This window comes from Orycteropus afer, unplaced genomic scaffold (genome assembly GCF_000298275.1).
Source record: "Orycteropus afer afer isolate SDZICR_OR568_19922 unplaced genomic scaffold, OryAfe1.0 scaffold00587, whole genome shotgun sequence".
NCBI classification, from domain to species: Eukaryota; Metazoa; Chordata; class Mammalia; order Tubulidentata; family Orycteropodidae; genus Orycteropus; species Orycteropus afer.
Genome location: NW_006922174.1, coordinates 568,321 through 577,991, shown reverse-complemented (window position 1 = coordinate 577,991; position 9,671 = coordinate 568,321).

The window sequence follows — 9,671 nt, the reverse complement described above, 5'->3', positions numbered from 1 at the left end:
TACAATTGAATAACCATCAAAAAACTAAAAGCCCATGGATGAAAAACACACCATGTAATCACACAGGAACAGTAACCAAAAAAAGAAAAAAGGGAAAAAAAGAAGAAAAAACTAGCAAACCTGCAATATCTGGGGATAGGGCACTAAGGGAAAAAAAGTAGGTAAGGAGAATAATAAATGAAAAAAATAAGAAAAATGTAAAAAGAGAAACAAGCAATGGGCTTAATCATGAAAAAACAGGGTAAAAAGAAAAAAAAAAAACTTAAATTTTTTGGGGAGGGGATTTTTAACCAGGCACAGGGAAAAGAAAAAGTGCTGAAAACTAGGACCTGGTAGGGGAAGATTAATGACAAAAGTATTAATAATATTAGTTTTTTTAAAACAGACAAATACAAGGAAACTAATCACTGGAAAAAAGAAAGCGAAAAAGAAAAAAATAAAAATAAAAAAAGAGAAAAAAGAAAAAAAAAAATGGTGGGGGACAGGGTAGGGCACTCAGGCTCCGTCTGAACACACAGATTGTGATGGAGTTCCTGTAGGCCCAGAAGGTAGGTAGGAGTGGGGGGTGGCCACACCTCCATTCACCAAGTGGATGTAGGGTATAGTAACAAGAAGAATGTCGTACTTTTTCAGTCTTGCAGGTCCCGCGTGTCCTTGGGGTTGCTGGAAAGCAGAAGTGTTCTTAAGCCCCAGAAATCTTAAAGAGCGCTATCTCTTTAAATATCCACAGTAGTCAAGCTGCTTTTTAAACCTTCAAAATTGCAGTGCCCTCCAGACTGGCAAAGTCTATAGCTCAGCCCGCCTTTCTCTTCACCTTCTCTGTTTGTTCCCCAGCCACCGTGCACAGTCCTCCGTGCAGTTCCTGGCTAGCAGGCTGATTTTTAGGTTAATTCCTAGGTCCTACCACCACTCGGGAATCTCCAAGCTGTCTGTGCCATCACGATCGCTTAGGATTGCTGCCAGACTGCAGCTCCGTATGTCCCCTTTTTTGGTATTTTCACGCAAATTCTTCTGCTAGTTGGGGTTTAGTCCACTTCTATATCCTTCCCTTCAAGGCTCAGGCTTCCAAGATTATCTTCTGTGTCTGTGTTAATTGGTTTCCCTTTTCTTTGTTGAAGAGGGTCTGTGCAGTCTTTCTGCCTAGTCCGCCATCTTGCTGGAACCTCCCAGCTTGGCTTTATTCTTTTAAATATTTTTCTTTAGAATTTGTTCTGTGTTTGGCATGAGGAGAGTGCCTTTAGCTCCATTTTTTTTTGGGGGGGGTCCCGGATCCCTAGTAGAAATACAATATAATGGCCACTAGCTACATATGTTGTTGTTGTTGTTGTTGTTATGTGCCGTCGAGTCGGCCCCGACTCATAGCGACCCCTCCTTGGGTTTCCGAGGCAGTATCACTACGGAAGTAGGATTGCCCAACCTTCCTTCCGAGGAGTGGCTGGTGGGTTTGAACCACCAGCCTTCTGGTGAGCAGTCAAGTGCTTTAGCCACTATGCTACCAGAGCTCCCAGCTACATATGTTATGCATTTAAATTCAAACTAAAATGAAATGAAATTAAAAATTCAGTTCCTCAGTTGCACTATTCACTGTCAAGTGCTAACCAGCCTCATGTGGCTAGTGGCTACTGTACTGTACTGTGCCGACATAGAACGTGCCCCTCATTGCAGAAACTCTACTGAGCAGTGCTGCTCCAGCATGTTCTGCAAGGTCCTGTGGGGGAAGCCTTGGGGAAGAAGATTTGAATTCCACATAAAAAAAAGCATTTTCTTACAGAGGGTGATGAACTTTCTTCACAAATATGGCAGCTTCTATCTTGCTGGGGGCTGTGGAGGTGATGCTTGCCTGGGTAGCAGAGAGTACTAGGTGATTTGTGAGCTTCCTTCTGGAAAACACTGTGAGCAGTAGGGTCCAGCAAGAATCCAACCCCCCAAATATAGATTGATCCAGTGCTCGCATTCCCAATTCTCCCTCCTCATTCCCAGCTGTCCCTGTGGCTCTCTCTCTCAGACCTTAGTCACCTGGAGCTAGGTCACATCTCCCAACTTAAAAAGACACTGTCCTTCAGATTGACAGCAGCAGTCTGCTTCAAGTCTGAGGAGTCTGCACAATACCTTAACCTTCTGACATGATGGCCACAAGTTTGGACTGGTTTCCCATCATTCCTTCAGGATACCAGCTGCAAGCTTGGGAGTGCACACAACATTGTTTCTTTTTGAACTGCTGGCTCCCACTACAGCTTTGAGTTTGATAATTTGCTGGAATGATTCATAGAATTCATGGAGAGTATACCATACTTAAAGAGCCCTGGCATACAAATGTTTAGGTGCTTGGCTGCTAACTGAAATGTTGGCAGTTCAACCCCACCCAGTGGTTTTGTGGGAGAAAGACTGGAAATCTGTTCTGTAAAGATTAAGGTCATGAAAGCCCTGGGGACAGTTGTGCTCTGTCACATGGAATCAATACGAGTAGAAAACAACTCCACAGCATCTATCAACAGCAACACAGCATATTGATGACTACAGATTTATTATAGCCACAAAGGATACAAATGAAAAGACACATGGGGCAAGGTCTGGGAGCATTCCCAACCTGGACCTTCCATGTACCAAGGGACACACTCTGAGAGTAGATTTTCTCACTAACCAGGAAGCTCTCTGAACCTCCATGTTCAAAACTTTCTCTCACCAGTGCTGCATGATTGGCTCATTCATACCTCCAGAGGCTAGTTGACATTGGCCACTCAGATGAGTTTTTTTTTTCTGGTCTGGCCAGCTCCACACTGGCCAGCGCAAGTCCTCGAGTATGGCCTGGAAGTCCTAAATGAAGGTACCCCATTTGTTCCAAGAGCTATTTATCCGGAGCCAAGGATAAAAGCCACTTTATTTGGTGGTAAAACAAGGCCCTTTGCTTCACTATTATTCTGAGATTGAAGGTTTTATGGGGAAAGTGAGTCCACACACACTCTTGGTAGTGCTAGATCCTCACTGATGGCTGAGGATGGGACAGGGAGACCAAAGAAGGAAGTGTGAGCAGCTGCTGTGTTCTCCTCTTGGTGCCTGAGAAATTCTGCATCTGTGAGATCTGGGCATTGAAAGCTCAGGGAGCGGTTTCTAGATGTTGCTGAATTATGCCACAACCCACAGCACCATATTGCAACAACATGGATTCATTTATATGCACACAGCTTGTAACATGAGCTGCATTTCAAAATTAAGCAGAAACAGGGAGCCTCAGCAGCTTCGGTCATGATGCTGAGAACAGAGGAGATGAGAAAACTGTTTAAACGGGGGCAGAAACGGTTGACCGGAGAAGTTTGCCATTGCAAAATGAGTGAGATGGAGCATCTTATAAAGATTGTGCCCTAGCCAGGCCTTGGCAATGAGTGAGCTGCTCCTCTGCGTGGCAGGGGTAGCAGAGCAAGATCTGAACACAGTCTGTCCTTACTGATGCTGCCAGAGAGTGCAGCCCTTGATTCCCATGGAAAGCATGGGAGATCAGTCAGTGCGACAAGCAGTGGGAGCCCAGCTGATTAGGTTCTCATCTTGTACCAGCCAAATTCCTGGTGAAATTCCAAAATGATGCTCGGTGGTCCCATTCATTTAAGGTGGAGTGACAGCATTAGACAGGAGCACCATGAGCCACAGGGTGAGCCTGGAGAAGCAGGGGCACCGAAGGCTGCAGGTCGCATGAAGGCACTGCATGTACTGGACCCATTGGACCAGGCTGCGCCAGATGACTTCACTCATTCACTCATGAGACCTTTAGAACCTGTTATGGATTGAATTGTGTCCTTAGAAAAGACATGTTGGAGTTCTACCTGCAAATGTGACCTGTTTGGAAATAGGGTCTTTGGAGATGTTATCAGTTAACATGAGGTCAAACTAGATTGGGGTGGGTCCTAATCCCATCTGAGTGGTGTCCTTATAAAAGAGGAGAAAAGACACAGATGGATACATACAGAGGAAGGATGGCCTTATAAAGATGCATCAACAAGCCAAAGAACACCTGGGGGGCCGGAAGACAAGAGAGACAAAAAGATCTTCCCCTAGAGCCTGTGGAGAGGGCATGGCCCTGCTGGCACCTGAATTTGGAATCCTAGTATCTACAATTGTGTGAAATTATACATGTCTGTTCTTATAAGCCACACAGTTTGTAGTACTTTGTTATGGCAGTCCTAGAACACTAGGCACCCACCAGGTGCTCTGCCGAAGAAAGATGGGGTAGTCTGCTTCTATAAAGATTCACAGCCTTGCAAACCCAATGGGGGCCGCGATGAGTTGGAGTTGATTCAACGGCAATGAGTTTGGTTTGAGTTTGAGGACAATAATACAGTACTTAACGTTTGTTGAGGAAGTCAGGAGAAGAGAGTGGTTAAAATCCATTTTGGAAAAGGTTATAACTGAAGGATGGCCTGAAGTCTGTGAAGACATAGAGCCGTCTTGGAAGAGATGGTATTTTAGTTGGGCCTAGGAGGGTAAGTGGGGCCATGGTAGCTGTGGGAGTTCCGCAAACCAGAAATCTAGGAATCACCCATGTCACTCTCTCACCCACTCAGGGGAATTAGCTTTCACATTTTATCATAAGTTCTATCCCTTCTTCAGGAGCCCTGGTGGCAGAGTAGTTAAGCATTCTGATGCTAAATGAAAAGTTGGTGGTTCAAGCCCTCCAGTCGCTCCATTGGAGAAAGATGTGACAGTGTGCTTCTGTAAGGATTCCGCCTTGGAAACCCCATGAGGCTGTTCTGCTCTGTCCTGCAGGGTCGCTAGGAGTCGGAATGGACATGACAGCAACAGGTGTAATGAATCTCCCTCCTTCTCTCTTCTGCCCCCCCCTTTTTCTCATTGTTCTTCAAACATGCCTAATCCCCCTCCAGAGTGACCTGTCTAGAACATCCTTGGAGCTATTCAGAATTCGCCAGGGACCCTTAGCACCGCAGGGGATCATCAGAGCTCCTTTAAATGACATCCGAAGCCATTGCAGTCTTCTTCCAGCTCACTTGTCTGGCAAGACAGTTTATAAAACCACAGATATCAATGACTCTGTGCCGTGTACCGGACACTGTGCACTGCACTTGGTCTACAAAAAGCTTGGCAGATAGATGTTCACGCTTCAGTTGATGAGGAAATGGAGGCACAGAGAGCTTAATTGACTTTAAAATAACACACACACACACACTCACACACATACACGTACACTTAGTAAAACTGGAGCTTTCCTAGGAGCACACAGCTAATAAGAGAAAGAGCTCAGATTCAAAGCCTGGGCAGCCACACGGTAGAAGCTGTGTTCTCCCCAGGTATTAGCTGCTCTCCAACACTCTCCAGAGTCCACGCCTTGTCCCTGCTTCCCACCCCCCTGGATCACCCTCTGGCTTGTCCACCCCCTCATCCTTCGGTCTCCATTCAAGCGTGCCTTCGCCTGTGGCATCCTCCCTGGAGCAGGGCACTGACGGACCCACAGGCCTCCTGCCTGCTCCCCGCCCTTCCTTCCTTCCTTCCCCTCTCTCCCCACTGCTCCCTCCCCCTCTCTCCCTCCTTTCCCTCCTCCACTCCTCTCCCACTTCCCTTCTCTCCCTCCCTCTGTAATCCTCTCTCCTTCTCCCCTCCCCCCTCCTCCTCCACTTCCTCTCTCCCTTGTTCCTTCCCTCTCTCTCCTTTTCCCCGCCTTCCTCTTTCCTTCCTCCTTCAGCCCTCCACGCCCTCCCGCTTTCCCATCCTCCCTGCCGCTTGGTTCGCTGCCCTCTTTTTCCCTCCCTCCCTCTCTTGCCTTCCCTCTGTCCCCCATTCCTTCCCCTCTTCCCTCCTCCTCTCCTCTTCCCCGGTTCCCTCTGTTCTCTCTCCCTCCCTTTCTCTCTTCCTCTCTCTCCCTCTTTTCTCCTCAGCCTCCCTCCTTTCCTTGTTTCTCCCCGTTCTCTTCTTCTTTTTCTCTCTCTGAGCTCAGCTGCAGAGTGGAGGTAATCACAGCCTCCGGTTCCTGTTGGGAAATACAAGGCTCATCTTTTCTTAACAAATAGATTTAATGCTTTTATCAAGTGCTTAAATACATATTCATGAAGCATTGTTTACAATTTTGTAATATATTGAGTTAATTATTTTTTAGAAATCTTACTATACTGCATACAATTTATCATTAAAAAAGTTTTGATCTTGGCTTGTGTGTGTGTGTGTGTGTGTTGCTGTTTGCTATTTTTAATTTCTGAAAGTTCAGCAGAAACACAATTCTTCATTTTTTTCCCATCTAACATGATGGCCGTTGAAATAATAGAATTTCAGTTGTGGAAAGTCTTGAGTATCTTTTCAAAATTAGTCCTTATTAAATAATAAATAGATTCAAAGGCATATATAATATATGAGGAAGAATAAAGAGCAAAAATAACATGAACCAACTCTGTGAACCACATGACTTAAGAAATAGGTGAGTGGTAAGTTTTGAACTGTCTGCCTTTTCTTGATCTCCTTTTCCTCTCTCCCTCTAAGGAATAGAACCATTATTTTGAATTATATATTAGTCTTTCCCTTTTTGGGTCTATGTAGTCATTTCATACACACATGCAATAATTATATATATATAAATGTTATACTGCTTAATTTCTTTGTGTTTTTGAACTTTATGAAACGCTGCATGAATTCTTAAGAGATTTACATTTTTTCCCTTAAATGTTGTATGAGGTTGAGTTGTAGAGGCTGTAGTTTCTAGAAGAGACGTGAATCATGGTGCAAGGGCATGGAGGAAGCGTGGAGAGGAAATAATCTAGCCTGTCTTCTCTTGCCTGCTGATCTCCTGCCAGTGTTTCCCATTGGCCGAATTCAACCGGCATCCCAAAGGCAAGTTGTCCTGGATGATGCACCTTGGGTGACATAGAGGTCTGCTTCAGAACAGAGCAGCAATGGACAGAGACAGGGCTTCGGAGTGGAAAGGGAATAAGGTTACCTAGCACCCTCATCTCTCAACCTTTCTGTTGTTGTTGTTGTTAAGTGCCATCGAGTTGTTTCTGACTCATAGTGACCCCATGCACAGCAGAAGGAAACACTGCCCAATCCCGCACCAGCCCCACAATCCCTGCTATACTTGAGCCCATCATCGCAGCCACCATATCAATCCATCTCGTTGAAGGCCTCCCCCACTTTCGTCGACCCTCCACCCTACCAAGCATGACATCCTTCTCCAGGGGATGGTCCCTTCTTACAACATGACCAAAATAGGTGAGACGAACTCTGGCCATTCTTGCTTCCAAGGAGCATTCTGGCTGCACTTCCTCCAGGACAGATCTGTTAGCTCTTTTAGCAGTCCACGGTACTTTCAGCATTCTTCGCCAGCACCACAACTCAAAAGCATCAACTCTTCTTCGGTCTTCCTTATTCATCGTCCAGCTCTCACATGCGTACGAAGCGATTGGAAATATCATGGCTTGTGTCAGGCGCGCCTTAGTCCTCAAGGAGATATCCTTGCTCCTCAGCACTTGAAATAGTTCCTTCGCAGTTGACTTTCCCAATGCTACATGTCGTCTACATGCTTCCGTTGGCATTGATTGTAGAACCAAGCAACATGAATTCCTTGACAACCTCAATCTTCTCTCCATTTATTGTGATGCTGCTCGTTGGTCCAGTTGTGAGGATTTTTGTTTTCTTTATATTGGGTGGATTTTTGTTTTCTTTATATTGAGACGTAATCCATACTGCAGACTGTATTCTTCAACCTCCATCAGTAGGTGCCTTAAGTCAACCTTTCTAGATAGTGCCAAATTGTTACTCAAAGTGGTTGTGCCAATTGCTACTCGTGCCAGCAGAATTCAGTGGTTATCATTCCTCTGTAACCACGCTGTTGTTACTTTTGGTTGCCATCAAGCCAGCTCTGACTCATGGTGAATAGAATACTTCCCGGCTCTATGCCGTCTTCACACTCCTTGGTAATTTTGAGTCCACTTTTGCAGCCACCATGTCAGTCCATCTCCAGGAGGGTTTTCCTTTGTTTCTGCTGGCCCTCTGCTTTACCAACGTGATGTCCTTCTCTAGCGATTGGTTTTTCCTGATGATGTGTCCGAAGTCATCAATATGAAGTCTCACCAACTTCTCTTCTAAAGGGAGTTCTGGATGTACTTTCTTCAAGACTGATTTGTTTGTTCTTTTGGCACCCCACAGTGTATTCAGTATTCTTTGTCAGCATCACAATTCAAATTCTTCAATTCTTTGATCTTCCTTTTTCATTGTCCAGTTTTCACAGAATTTGGGTCAAACACACCTTAGTCATTGATAGCCACACTTGTTTTGTTGTTAGGTATCATCGAGCTGTCTCCTACTCATAGTGGCCCTGTGTACAACAGAATGAAAAACTGCCCAGTCCTGTGCCAGCCTCACATCCTTGCTCTACCTGAGCCCATCATGACTGCCACTGTGTCAACCCATCTCATTGAAGGCCTTCCCCCTTTTCATTGACCCTCCACTTCACCAAGCATGATATCCTCTCCAGGGAATGGTCCCTTCTGACCACATGACCAAAGTAGGGAAGACAAAGTCTGGCCATCCTGGCTTCCAAGGAGTGTTCCAGCTGCACTTCTTCCAGGACAGATTTGTTTGTTCTTTTGGCAGTCCACGGTACTTTCAGCATGCTTCACCAGCACCACAACTCAAAAGGATCAACTCTTCTTTGGTCTTTCTTATTCATTGTCCAGCTCTCATATGCATGTGAGGTGACTGAAAATACCATGACTTGGGTTAGGCACACCTTAGTCTTCAAGGAGACATCTTTCCTTGTCAATACTTGAAAGAAGTCTTTTGAAGCAGATTTGCTCAATGTAATATGTCATATGGTGTCTTGGCTGCTGCTTCCATTGGTGTTGATTGTGGAACCAAATAATATCAAGTCTTTTCTCCATTTTTCATGATGCTGCTTATTGATCCAGTTGTGAGGATTTTTGTTTTCTATATGTTGAGGTGTAATCCATACTGTAGTCTGTTGTCTTTAATCTTCATCAGTAAGTGCTTCAAGTCATCATCACTTTCAGTAAGCAAAGTTGTGTCATCTGCATATCGCAGGTTGTTAATGAGTCTTCCTTCAATCTTGATGCCACATTCTTCATATTGTCCCACTTCTTGGATTATTTGCTCAGCATACAGATTGAATAAGTATGGTGAAAGGATACAACCCAGACACGCTCCCTTCCTGATCTTAAACTGTGTCTGTTTTGAATCAGACAACCATATGATCTACTATGCTGGAAATTATAAATTGAAGAGAAATGGCATGACATTCATTCATTGTCACAAAGAATGTTTGAAGATCTATCCTGAAGTCCAGTGTTGTCAGTGCTAGGATAATATCTATACACCTACAAGGAAAACCAGTTACTACTACTATTATCCAAATTTGTACATCAACCACCAAAGCAAAAGATGAGGAAATTAAAGATTTTTTTACCAATTTCTGTGGTCTGAAGTTGATCAAACATGCAATTAAGATGTGTTGATTAGGCTTCCGGCAAGATGGCAGACTAGGCAGAAGGATTGCAAAGACCCTCTTCAACAGAGAAAAGGGAAACCAAGTAACAAAGACACAGAAGATAATCTTGGACCCCTGACCCTTGAAGGGAAGGATACAGAATTGGACTAAACCCCAACTAGCAGAAGAATTTGCGTGAAAATACCAAAAAAAGGAGACTTACGGAGCTGCGGTCTGA